Source organism: Schistocerca piceifrons, chromosome 5, assembly GCF_021461385.2.
Source record: "Schistocerca piceifrons isolate TAMUIC-IGC-003096 chromosome 5, iqSchPice1.1, whole genome shotgun sequence".
Lineage (NCBI taxonomy): Eukaryota > Metazoa > Arthropoda > Insecta > Orthoptera > Acrididae > Schistocerca > Schistocerca piceifrons.
This window is the reverse complement of record NC_060142.1, coordinates 90,132,997-90,147,228: the sequence shown is the minus strand read 5'-3', so window position 1 is coordinate 90,147,228 and position 14,232 is coordinate 90,132,997.

Genomic DNA, 14,232 nt, shown 5'->3' with positions numbered 1-14,232 from the left:
AGTACGCAGAATACTTACCCGTGAAAAGCTAAGGTCCCAGGTTCGACTTCCGGTTCAACACGCAATCTGTCAGGAAGTTAAAAAATCTGCGTCCACTACGCTGCAGGGTGTAAATCATTCTGTAGTCAACAAGTGATTTGCTCAACAGGGCATAACGAGTCTCTACAGGCATTAATTTCTCGTCGTACTACGCTAGCACAAGTGGTCTTATCTGGCAGTATATAGTGGTGTACTGAATGCTTTCGACTGTAAACATATGGGTTTAATACCTTTAAACCCAATGTTTGACTGAGCTAAACACACGTATTACACAAGCTGTATAAAAATTAGTTGAAGTCTCTAAACTTTACACAAATTGAGACGGTAAGTAATACCTGCACAACTTAAGCAGTACAATATTTTTAGGCCGGTCAAACATTCGATTTTGGGGATTTATACTCATATCACTAGAAGCTATGGCATTCATTACATAATATTTCCGGTTTTGTGCCCATGTAAAACAACAGTATTGTGTTTTTAGTGTAGATGTACAATCTTTATATGTCACGTATCTTTGCAAATGACAATCTGTGTCAGCTAGAAGCTCTCGCTGAAGTGACGTGGACTGTGTGCTTAGTCTTACGTTGTGTGATGATAGCTTAGAAAGCCGAAAGCCGGTTCACAACAAAATTTAAAATAAACATTCTTGTGGAACATCAATACTGTATGATTAATGTGATAATCTGTTGTGATTCACATATCAATGCGCTCGTAGGCTACCAGCCAGCTGTAACGAAGTCAAATCTTGTGGACAGCACGAATAACAGCAATAATTCAAAAAATATGGTCGGCAGCCAAATATTATATTTACAACAGCCAGCAGCTTAATCAGTTGTTTTAACACTACCATAGATACACCGTACGTCGACATGCAGCTACTGGAAAGAATAAACTTAATAAAAAAATCCCAAAAATAACTAACATATGTGACGTATGAAGATACATTATCGTCACGCACAGTTATATAAAGACGAGACCACACGGCTGTCAGTTACTACTGTGCTTGACAGTGACCGTGGAGCACACGGCCGCAAGCTCGTGGGCGTATTATCACGTGTCAGGACTGGAAGCCTGAAAAGACGTTATTCAGTCATAGCGAGATCGACCATCCACATACGAATCTGTTTACATTGATTATACAGGAAGGGAAAACAGTTTCTGTTTAAAATTCTGAGGGCACTCGTCAAGGGAAGAAGTGGCAAGTAACTTATGTTTTCAAAAATCGGGTTAGATGCACAAAAGGCAAAAGATCGCACAAAATGGCCAAACGTTCAGAAGAAGTAAAAGAAGAAAAAGTAGAATAATGGACACAGCATGATCGTGAATTTTATTTTATCTGATGACATAAAGCAGTGTGTGTCAGTAGCATGTCGATAAAATGACAACAGGCACTCAGTTTGAAGCAATCAGACTTAGTGTACCACACGGTTGTATTTTGGGTTCTTTTTTGTTTGTAATACACGTAAATTGGCAGTTGTATAATTTCTACATTTTTGCAAATGATACATGTATAGGGATGAAAACAAATACAAGTATACGGATAAAATTAATCCAGTTCTCTGTACTGAAAATGCAGCTAGTAAAATATCTGAAAAATTCAATACATGGTTCTGTGCCATATATAATTATCAAATTTCGACAAGACTCAGTACATCCAATACAGTATAAAACATAGAGTGCCAGCAGCTATAAAAGTCATCTCGAGGAATCGAATATAAAAACAGATGGTATTAAATTTTTGGGACTACAGATAGATTGCAACATCAAATGGACAGCCGACTACCTAGATTCCATGAAGCGCCTTAGGGTACCTGCTTATGCAGAACGTTTTATTATTGGTGTACGTAATTTAAAAATGAATGTTGTATTGAATGATTTAGGCTCTAAATATATGAGTTTATATCCCTAAACCAAATGTTTCCCCGACCTAATCATATCTACTACACAAATAATATAAATATACTGCGGATTTCCATTTACTCTTAAGTTTCAGCAAAGTTTTTTGGGGACCTTCAAGTGGTAATATAGTTTGTCATTACAAATCTATCTCTTGTATCAAAAAAGGGGGAAACCAAGAACATAAGACCTGTAACTTACAAAACAGACATCAAGGGGTCAGCATTAGCAGAGAAAGGAGTCGGACAAGTGTGATCACATGCACTGAAAAACATGCGAAAGCATATATTGAACGTCGTATTAGTAATGTGGCAAGCTTAAGATTGAAGTGTGTGATTGGATTGAAGAGTTCCTAGATAAAAGAACGCAGCATGTCATTCTCAATGGAGAGAAGTCTTCCGAAGTAAGAGTGATTTCAGGTGCTCCGCAGGGGAGTGTCGTAAGACCGTTGCTATTTACAATATACATAAATGACCTTGTGGGTAACATCGGAAGTTCACTGAGGCTTTTTGCGGATGATACTGTAGTATATCGAGAGGTTGTAACAATGGAAAATTGTACTGAAATGCAGGAGGATCTGCAGCGAATTGACGCATGGTGCAGGGAATGGCAATTGAATCTCAATGTAGACAAGTGTCATGTGCTGCGAATAAATAGAAAGAAAGATCCTTTATCACTTAGATACAATATAGCAGGTCAGCAACTGAAAGCAGTTAATTACATAAATTATTTGGAAGTTGGCATTAGGAGTGATTTAAAATGGATTGACCATACAAAATTAATCGTCGGTAAAACAGATGGCAGACTGATATTCATTAGAAGAGTCCTAAGGAAATGCAATCCGAAAACAAAGGAAGTAGGTTACAGTACACTTGTTCGCCCACTGCTTGAATACTGCTCACTGGTGTGGGATCCGTACCAGATAGGGTTGATAGAAGAGATAGAGAAGATCCAGTGGAGAGCAGCGCGCTTCGTTACAGGATCATTTAGTAATCGCGAAAGCGTTTCGGAGATGATAGATAAACTCCAATGGAAAACTCTACAAGAGAGACGCTCAGTAGCTCGGTACGGGCTTTTGTTGAAGTTTCGAGAACATACCTTCACCGAGGAGTCAAGCAGTATATATTGCTCCCTCCTACGTATATCTCGCGAAGAGACTATGATGATAAAATCAGAGAGATCAGAGCCCACAGAGAGGCATACCGACAATCTTTCTTCCCACGAACAATACGAGACTGGAATATAAGGGAAAACCGATAGAGTTACTCAAAAGTTCCCTCCGCCACACACCGTCAGGTGGCAACGTCTTCCGCATCACTGACGAATACCTTCACTGAAGCTCTTGAAATTAATGTTTCAGATTATTGTATGTTTAGCATTAGCGCTGTAATACAATCACTGGTACTGTCAAATAATTTCTTTGTATTTCAGTTAAATGTAATGTACAATTTTCATTTCTTTCGACATTTCAGTGATCCCTCTCCGCCAGACAGAGTCCTACTACTGTAATGCAAAGTAACGGAAAGACACATAATCTTTCGTAACCTTGCGAAGCATAGAGGTGTACATAATCTACAGATAACAGATGGAAGGAATTTCTACGTAAAAAGCCGTGAGAAAATATGGTGGAGGTCACAACACATCAGCTGGTCAACTTGAATAGAAGAAGATCCGTTGATGTGAAAAGATGAATGAGTACAGGCTGAAACATGTATTTGGACACTGGTGGACCTCCTACTATAATTATTTAAATAACAATTGGGAGTCTGTAAAGCGAATGACACCAATAAAGGTAACGTAAACACTAGCCATTTTCTTGGCGGCGTGGAGGAAACAGGTTCGTTCCTGGAAGCTTTTCTTGCACTGCTTGACTACTTCGGTCCGCATTCGTTTCTGATTGGTCCCAGAGAGGCGAGGTCTGCGTAGCGAACCGAGAGCGAGCTTATTTCACTGCTGAAACTTTTATCTGCAGCGTCATCCATCATTTAGCGCCGTGGTCTTGGCAGCAGTACGCGGCACCTCGCTCTAACTTCCCAAAATGCACCACTGTATCTGCCTGTGCCGTTCACCCTTCTCTCCCCGTCAAAAGCTGCTAAGACCTGCCAGGGAAACGACGTGCTGAAAATTCGCGTTTCCTACGTCAAAATCCATCTCCAGAGATCGGTGCTGCAACTGCAGCGTACTTATTACAAATATCTTGCGAGTGTCTCCGCGGACATGACCCTATCTCGGGTGCTTCCTTATCTAACATCTCAGATCAGTTTATTATTTAAATTTCACAGATTCATAAAATGCGCTACAAATAAATTTTAACATTTCACTCACATGATATGCTGTGAAACGGAGTATCCTCGGACTACTAGACAAACAGAGACGTTTTTGAAATAACTAAAATGACTGTCTCGCTAGTGCTGTGTCACACCCATAGGGTATCAAACAGAAATGTATAATCCCAATGTTATTAGTTAAAGTCTTCCTTGAGAGCCTCTTCTGCCAGTTGAACTCATACCTTATAGATCACCAAGAGTGTGAAATGAAAGAAATCCATGCTACGGTCGCTGGTTCGAATCCTGCCTCGGGCATGGATGTGTGTGATGTCCTTAGGTTAGTTAGGTTTAAGTAGTTCTAAGTTCTAGGGGACTGAGGACCACAGCTGTTAAGTCCCATAGTGCTCAGAGCCATTTGAACCAAAGAAATCCAATGGGTTAAGATATTAGGGTCGTGCTTAAATTCATAAGGTTTTTGTTCCTCATGTTGGTATTTCGGTTGGTATGAGTTTATTTGTCGGTTGTCAGTTTTTATTCGTAGTTCACTGTTCCTATTTGAGTTTACATATTGACATTTGGAGCTGTCGAAGCCAGAAAATGGCGTGCCATGTGGAGAATTCGGAACATTTCCAACATATTCTTCCGTTTGAGTTCAATAGAGGAGTAACAGCAGCGAAGGGAGCCAGAAACATTTGCGAGGCGTGTGGGGATAATGTCACTGGACAGAGCATGGCAATAAAATGGTCTCCTCGTTTTAAGGACTATCGTTTTGACCTTAGTGATTCTGCACGTCCAGGAAATTTGTTGTAAGGACTATGGGACCAAACTGCTGAGGTCATCGGTTCCTAGGCTTACCCACTACTTAATCTAACTTAAACTAACTTACGGTAAGGACAACACACACACACGCATGCCCGAGGGAGAACTCGAACCTCCGACGGTGGGAGCCGCGCGAACCGTGACAAAACGCCTCAGACCGCATGGCTACCCCACGCGGCTCCACGTTCAGAAAGACCTTCGGGGTTTGATGAATTTCGTTTAAACGCATTATTCCACAACGATCCTCCTCATTGTATTCGAGGACTGGCAGATGTGACGAAATGTGACCATTCCACCATCGTCTGACTTATGCGAGCAAACGGGAAGGTTAAAAAATCGGTTGTAGTTGTACCGCATGCTCTAAGCCAAAATCACAAAAATCTGCGGGTGGTCATACGTGCATCTCTGCTTTCTCGTCGTCAACTGACTCGTGAACAACAACGACCATTCCTATTCTGTATCGTTAGGGGGGGGGGGGGGCGAGAAATGGTGTCCTTAATCTAAGATAAGGAAAAGAAAGGAATTGTTGAGCCTAAAATCCTCGTACAAAGACCTGCACACAACCACAAAAGATAATGTTATGCATCTGGTGGCACAGCAACGATGTGGTGTACTACGAATTGCTTCTCCCAGATGTAACCACCACTGCTGACATTTATTATCAACAACTGGGACGTCTTACAGACGCAGTCCAAGAACAACCACCAGGCAGATTGAGTGAAGCGATGATAGTCAACAATAACGTCACCCTGCTTTTGCTATACTGACAAAAAACAGTAACAGGGTTTGGGTTAGGAAGTCATACCATACCCACCTACTTTACTTGTTGTTGCGCTCTCACGTTTTCTCATTTTCCTCTCTCTATCAAGTAACCTTCAAGGATCTTCCTTTCTGGATGAAAATGCCCCCCGAACAAGTTCTTCGCCTCAAAACCATGTGACTTCGACAGTCACGGAATCGAGAAGTTACTTCAACGTTAGCAGACTATTGTAAATGCTGAAAGATAATATAGTACTGATGATTAAAGTCCCTGTTACGTGTACCTGTTGTGTTTATTGTATTTATGGAAAAACTACGAATTTACGCACCAATCCAATAACATTATTCGTCCCTCGAGGACCAATAACAACGCTACTGTTAGTTTTCCTAAATACTTCCACGTAAAATAAAACCCCAACTACACAGGTCTATAGGCGTTCCGAATCGTTACTGCCGTGCTGTAGTTCAGCACGGCACAGACAGTGAAAATACCAAACGTCTCGACTAGCCACGAATGCTTGCGTGAGATACGTGTGTAGCACTGCGTTGTTTACTCACGCCAAACTTACATGCTACGTTACAGTGGCCGCCGGCGGATAAGCGACGTCATTTTCACGCACTGTGTTATTTTCATCGGTTTGTTGATGCCTGGTGTCTGTATTACACCTCCTTACGTATCTGATACCTATCGATGCTCCATCGTTGTAGTGTAAGCTCCAATAGCATACGTCTCATCCAAAACTACTCCGCATTTGAGACAATATTAACGTTTCACTCGTTATCATCGATATAGCTTTCCTGTCGGCATATGATCAGCTGTTTCTGTTCTCTCCAAGAGCGATCCAGTGTTTCTATCACATTTTCAAAACTATCCATGCATTCCTGATCCCTACTTCTGTTTTCTTTCCTCCACGTCTTCTTCAAACTTACGTTACTCTATCTCTGAACAATCAATTTCTTCTGCAGATCTGATTCGTTTGAGCTGCTGCCACAGATTTCTGTTGGATGTCATCACTCACATTTGACAAATAAGCAAAGAGATTTTACATAACGCTTTGTTAAATAGGCTGCCATGTGTAAAACAACGTATATCTACTTATTATATTTATTATTATTCCACGCTGATCATTTACTTGATATATTGTAATATTAACTTATTAAGGATGTCTGGCTGTGAGACATGGACACAAACAAAATCGGAAGAAGCAGAAATAAGAATTTTTTATGCAGGTACACTATGTGATCAAAAATATCCGGACACACCCAAAAACATACGTTTTATACGTTTTTCATATTATGTGCATTGTGCTGCCACCTACTGCCAGTACTCCATATCAGCGACCTCAGTAGTCATTAGACATCGTGTAAGAGCAGAATGGGGCGCTCCACGGTCTTCGAACGTGGTCTGGTGATTGGGTGTCACTTGTGTCATATGTCTGTACGTGGGATTTCCACACTCCTTAACATCCTGAAGTCTACTGTTTCCGATTTAATAGTAAAGTGGAAACGTGAAGGGACACGTACAGCACAAAAGCGTACGGGTCGACCTCGTCTGTTGACTGACAGTTCAAAAATGGCTCTGAGCACTATGGGACTCAACTTCTGAGGTCATCAGTCCCCTAGAACTTAAAACTACTTAAACCTAACTAACCTAAGGACATCACAGGCATCCATGCCAGAGGCAGGATTCGAACCTGCGACCGTAGCGGTCTCGCGGTTCCAGACTGTAGCGCCTAGAACCGCACGGCCACTCCGGCCGGCTGACTGACAGTGACCGCCGACAGTTAAAGTGGGTCGTAATGTGTAATAGACAGACATCTATCCAGACCATCACACAGGAATTCCAGACTGCATCAGGATCTACTGCAAGTACTATGAGAGTTAGGCGGGAGGAGAGAAAAATTGGATTTCATGGGTGAGCGGTGCTTATAAGCTACACATCACGCCGGTAAATGCCAAACGACACCTCGCTTGGTGTAAGGAGCGTAAATACTGGACGATTGAACAGTGGAAAAATGTTGCGTGGAGCCACGAATGACGGTACACAATGTGGCGATCCGATGGCAGGTTATGGGTATGGCGAATGCCCCGTGAACGTCATCGGCCAGCATGTGTAGTGCCAACAGCACAATTCGAAGGCGATGGTGTTATGGTGTGGTCGTGTTTTTCATGGAGGGGGCACTATCAAGGCACAGGCCTACACTGATGTCTTAAACACCTTCTTGCTTCCCACTATGCTTGTGAGAGTGGAAGCTGTCATCAAGGCTAAGGGTGGGCCAAGACCATATTGAATTCTAGAATTATCAGTGGGGGGCGCCACGAACTTGTAAGTCATTTTCAGCCGGGTGACCTACTTTTGATCACATAGTGTAATTGGCGGGACTCACTGCGAAGCGGAGGATATCAACAAAGCAGAAGTATATGTTCTATATGGAGGACATGAAGGACCAGACTATTTGTCCAGAATGAAGGCTAAGTGACTTGTTGGATTGGACACACTTCGAGCTCCAGAAGAAAGGGAAATTTATCAAGTATGTAAAGAACATGATGTCGGTAAAGCAAGACTATGATACTTCGACATCATCAGAGACGATACGACTGTCTTACGTATGATTAACTGGAAAAATTAAACGCCAAGATAGAACTATTTGGCAGAGCATTGTGACGTAAGCAGAGAGTAGGTTCCATATCTGATAATGGTTCCTAATAATAATAATAATAATAATAATAATAATACAGAGCCTGGTTAGATTTAAGAAAGGGCCTGAAGGCCATAATCTTGCCAGGTCAAGGAAATGCCTTTTTCGTGAAGTGTTTATCAACAAATTTGTCACAGCTGCAGTGTATATGTTTGGCGACTAGTTTCGAACCAAGTGGTTTTGAGCTACTGAGACTCCACGGAAAGTGTCTGATATTAATAACGAACACGACGATGGCGATACAAATTTTACAAAGTAATTGTATATGACTGTCACAGTTGAAACGTCCCCTTTGGAAAATTATAAATGACTGTGCTGGTAAACCTCTTACGTTATTTGATTTTCAAACAGCTGAGCAAAACTGAACGTGCTTAGACATTTCTCTCTTTACTTATTCTGATCAACACTAAACTGACACACAATATTTTTAGCGCAACGCAGTCTGACTTTCAATAATCCCTACAAAATAATGGCCCTGACTAACAATAACCTATACCTTTCATGAATCACTTACCTCACAAAAATCTTCGTTACTCGAACTACTGCAATACAGTGAGCGCCAATACTGCCAGCTGAATAAAAGATTCTAACTACTGAAGGCACTAACTACTGATAGGCATAGTTAGCAAATGAAAGATTTTGATAGAGAACAAACAATGTATTTACCTTAATAGTGTTCAGAAGTCATCATATGTATATTAGTTCATGACATCCACTCTTACAAATTTCCTTTTTCTGACGGACACACGTCCAGATCGTCCGCTCTCAAAATTCTGCCATCTCTCTCCCCACATCCACCACTGCTGGCGGCTCATCTCCAACTGCACAACGCTACGCGCTGTTCACATGCAACTGCCCAACACAACAATAGCAAATATTCCAACAATGGCAACCAGCCACAGACTGAACACAGCAGAGTCAGTGATTTTCGTACAGAGCGCTACGTGGCGTTACCAACATAAAAAACTAAACAGCCTACTTACACAGTCAACATGTTCCTGTTTAGCTAGTCAGAATCAAACTTGTTTAGTTTGATTCTCACTTACCAAGCTGGCACGTTTGGACTGTGACAGTCATATACGATTACTTTGTAAACTGAGCAAGTTTGATTCTGACTTGCTTAGTAGGCACATGTTGATTGCGACAGTCATCTACAACTACATTGCAAAGCATGTGTTGCCATTGTTTGTTATTAAGATCAGGCACTTCAGTAGGTCAGAAACTAGTCGCCAAACGTATGAACTGCAACTGTGACAGATTTGTTAATAAACGCTTCATGAAATATTTAAAAACGTTTGCTGGTCCTGTATCAAAAAAACTCTGAAACTGAAAGAAACGCGGTAATAATTGATGGTCAGTCCATTATTGAACATGTGTGTGACGGAAGAATATTGCGAAACTGCGAAAAATGCGATCTGCTGAGGTGATCTGTGCGAGAGTACTAATTCACCAACAAACCAGCACTCGTCTCTCTGAGAGATTCGTGCGTCGATCAGTCCATACCATTACTCACTGAGCGTGAATATAAGAAGCGGAAGTACAAAGATGTGTTAATCATCTATAGGTACGTGATTAAACGGCTGTAGTCACCTGCGCTCGAGTACGAAAGGGCTGTTTGGACAAGGCGAACGAGCCACGCGTATGTATGAGCAACGGAAAACCGGCTGTTATGCCTAAAAAGTCAAACAGTCCGACACGGGAATATTCCGCCAGCTCGTTTTCTCTCTGACCAGCACTGACAATCGTAATCGGCCTCGATACGGCCACATCGATTTTCGATTCGCAGAGAGCGGATGTCGGCGGTACACTCTGGTGGCAGGTATCTTGCTGGCGGCAGCACCGGCGAGAGCCGCTAATGCGGTTAAAAGGCCAGCCGCCGCGTTGACCGCGCCGCTTGTGCAAACAGCCATCCCGTTTATTAAAAACAACGCCCCCGCGCCATGCTCCTTGAAAAACCGCCGCGCCGTGCCGCTGCGGGGTCGGAATTGTTGGAGCGCCGCGGCGCGCCAAGTTGTTTATTCTGCGGCGGCCGCCGGGGACTCCCCGAGCGCAGAGCGCGCGTCCCCAGTGCTGCCAACAGCCCTTTGTGCCCACCGCGCACAGCCCTCCGGAAGTGCGTTAAAACGCGTAATTCTGTTAACAAAACGTCCCCAACCATTCGGGCTGAGCTGTGGTGTCTCCACCTACGACGGACTAAATACGGCGTGGGGTATTCACAACTTTCCTGACGACATGCTGTGGGTCGCTTTTTCACACATCGAAATTGTTGTGATTTTCTTCATAAATATTTGGCAAAAAAATCAGGCACTTTTATAATGTTATCCCCATTTGAGAGTAATTATCAGACTCAGCAGCAAGGGAAAGCTGCTTAAACTGTACGAATTTTGAGATTTTATTTATTACATAATACGAATAGGAAGTTACATAATTATTTAACGGACGTCATCCTCAACTCCAGGATGCTGCTCTTGATAGCTATTTTAAAGGAAATTTTGAGGAAAATAAACACAAAAAACAATTTTTCTGAGCACTTGTAAGTGTACCGCCATTATAAACTATGTCCTTGAGTTTGAAGATACTAGTCTATGTTTAAGGAAACGTTCCATATTTTAGATTTTACAACACTACTTTCAAGCATTGCATTACAACTTTTTCACACCTTTCCCAAACCCTGCGCACTTTCCATGAATCTATATTTTTCATTTCATGCAACTGATTTTTTTTTTCATTCGATCTTCCTTGCACAACCCGCAGTACCATTCCTCTACTTCACCGACGGGGTTTTGTGGTGTCTTCGCCGCAGAGTCTCCAAAACACTTGCTTTTCACATCTGAAACTTTATTTCTGAACTGTTTTAGTTGCATTGACTAGCCTACACTTCCGCTAGCAGACCCGTTTCCTAGACTTTGAAGTCTTGCTTGAAGATTTCATCATTTCCCTCCGATTCGGTGATAGTTCTTGGATAGGCATCTTTATCCCGTTTCTTGCTCACCATGGCTTCTTTTGTATTGAAATTTTGGGGTGATCCGTTACGTTCTATAATATCTAATCCAAGTTTTGTTGCGTCCGAGATGCATAATGCTCCTCCAATTCGTTTTTAGCTTCTTTGGAAAACACTTTTCTGCAGCCAAACAATTTAACACCCCCGTCTGCATTCCTGTACTTATTTTCAGCTTCCCTCATACTGTTGGTTAAGAAACGTTTTATATGCGTTCACGTTCATTTAATCCATGATCTCCATTTAGATATACTGTTACGACTCAGGGCTGTTCATCAGCACTGGATCTTCCAGGTTTGCCTTTCTGTTGGCACACTGTAATATAGAATAAGTATTTAATTAACAACTGCCGCCAAAAACGCATCTCTTCGTAAACATTATGTTGCACTAATAATGCTAAGTGAATTTTTCAGAGCTCACTATGCAAACAAGTTTCGTATATTATAGGGAACGTCGTTATTTTTGTCGATTTCCTACAAATGAACCGCAACGAATACAGATTCGTGACGGCCAGAAAAGTAAGGTTATTTCGTGTATACTTGCCCATAAACGAAACATTATGCTGGCACTTACAATCTAACAGTAACTCTCTTCGGCACGCACGCGAAGCGTTGGATGAAAAGAATAGCAAAGTCAAAGCTGTCTTCAGACGATCTGTTTCTCAACTCAGTTAGCTCACTGCTGCAGTACGGTTCAAAGAAGCAAGTAGAGCTTGGATGGCGTGTACAGGTACAGCTGCCCATGCAGCTTCAACACGATACCACAGTTTATCAAGAGTAGTGACTGGCGCATCGTGACGAGCCAGCTGCTCGGCCACCATTGACCAGACGTTTTCAGTTGGTGAGAGATCTGAAGAATGCGCTGGCCAGGGCAGCAGTCGAACATTTTCTGTATCCAGAAAGGCCCGTACAGGATCTGCAACATGCGGTAGTGCATTATCCTGCTGAAATGTAGGGTTTCGAAAGGATCGAATGAAGGGTAGAGCCACGGGTCGTAACACATCTTAAATGTAACGTCCACTGTTCAATGTGCCGTCAATGAGAACAAGAGGTGACCGAGACGTGTAACCAATGGCACCCCATACCATCACGCCGGGTGATACGCCAGTATGGCGATGACGAATACACGCTTCCAATGTGCGTTCACCGTGATGTCGCCAAACACGGATGCGACCATCATGATGCTGTAAACAGAACCTGGATTCGTCTGAAAAAATAACGTGTTTTATTAGACCATGGACTAATGAGTCAATGACTCAATTGGTACTGCTTATTTCGATCACTGTTTTTTCCTCTCATTGAGGATAGTCATTTATTACAAAACATGCTTCTCTTTCACAACTCTACTCCCTAGTGAAACTTGCTTGATACACACCTTGCTCTAGTGTTTAAAAGCAACTAAGTTAAAATGTGTGCAATATACTTAGGCCTGTTGTTTGTTGTTAGGGTGTTCAGTCCGAAGACTGGTTTGATGCAGCTCTCCATGCTACTCTATCTTGTGCAAGTCTCTTCATCTACGCGTAAATGCTGCAACCTACATCCTTCTGAATCTGCTCACTGCATTCATCTCTTGGTTTCCCCTTACGATTTTTATCTCCCACGCTTCCCTCCAGCACTACATTGGTGATCACTTGATGTCTCAGAATATGCCCTGCCAACCGATCCTTTCGTCTAGTCAGGTTGTGCCACAAATTTCTTTTCTCCCCACTTCTATTCAGTACCTCCTCATTACCAGTGTGATCTATCCACGTAATCTTCAGCAGTTTTCTGTAGCACCACACTTCAAAAGCTTATATTCTCCTTTCAAGACACTGTCCATTTCGTTCAACTGCTCATTCAGGGCCTTTGCTGTCTCTGACAGAATTACAATGTCATTGGTAAACGTCAAAGTTTTTATATCTTCTCCTTGGACTTTAATTCCTGCTCCAAATTTTTCTTTTGTTTCTTTCACGGCTTTCTCGATATTCAGACTGAATAACATCGGTGATGGGATACAACCCTGTCTCACTCCCTTCTCAACCACTGCTTGCTTTTCATGTCCCTGGACTCTTGCAACTGCCATCTGGTTTTTCTTCAAACTATTAATAGCTTTCGATCCCTGTATTTTACCCCTGCCGCCTTTCGAATTTGAAAGAGAGTATTCCAGACAAGATTTTAAAAGCTTTCTCTAAGTCTATAAAGGCTATAAACGTAGTTTTGCTTTCGCTAACGTATTCTCTATGAGAAGCCTTAGGGCCAGTATTGCCTCGCGTGTTCCTACATTTCTCCGGAATCGAAAACGATCGTCCCCGAGGCGGCTTTTCCCAGTTTTTGCATTCTTCTATAAATGATTCGTGTTAGTACTTTGCAGCCGTGAGTTATTAAACGGATAGTTCGGTTATTTTCACACCTGTCAGTACATACTTTCTTTGTAACTGGAATTATTTATTCTTCTTGAAGTTTGAGAGTATTTCGCCTGTATCATACATCTTGCTCATCAGATGGAAGAGTTTTGTCATGCATCACGTCACTGTCCTATGCCTGTCAGTAGTTCTAAGGGAATGTTGGCTCCTCCCAGGGCCTTGTTTCGACTCAGGTCTTTCGGTGCTCTGTCGGTCTTCACGCAGTATCGTATCTCCCACCTCATCTACGTCCTCTTCCATTTCCATAATATGACCTTCAAGTACATCTCCCTTGTATAGAGTATATTTTCTTTCCACCTTTCTGCTTTCCCTTCTTTGCCTAGGAGAGGTTTGGTTTTCATACAGGTCGTTTTC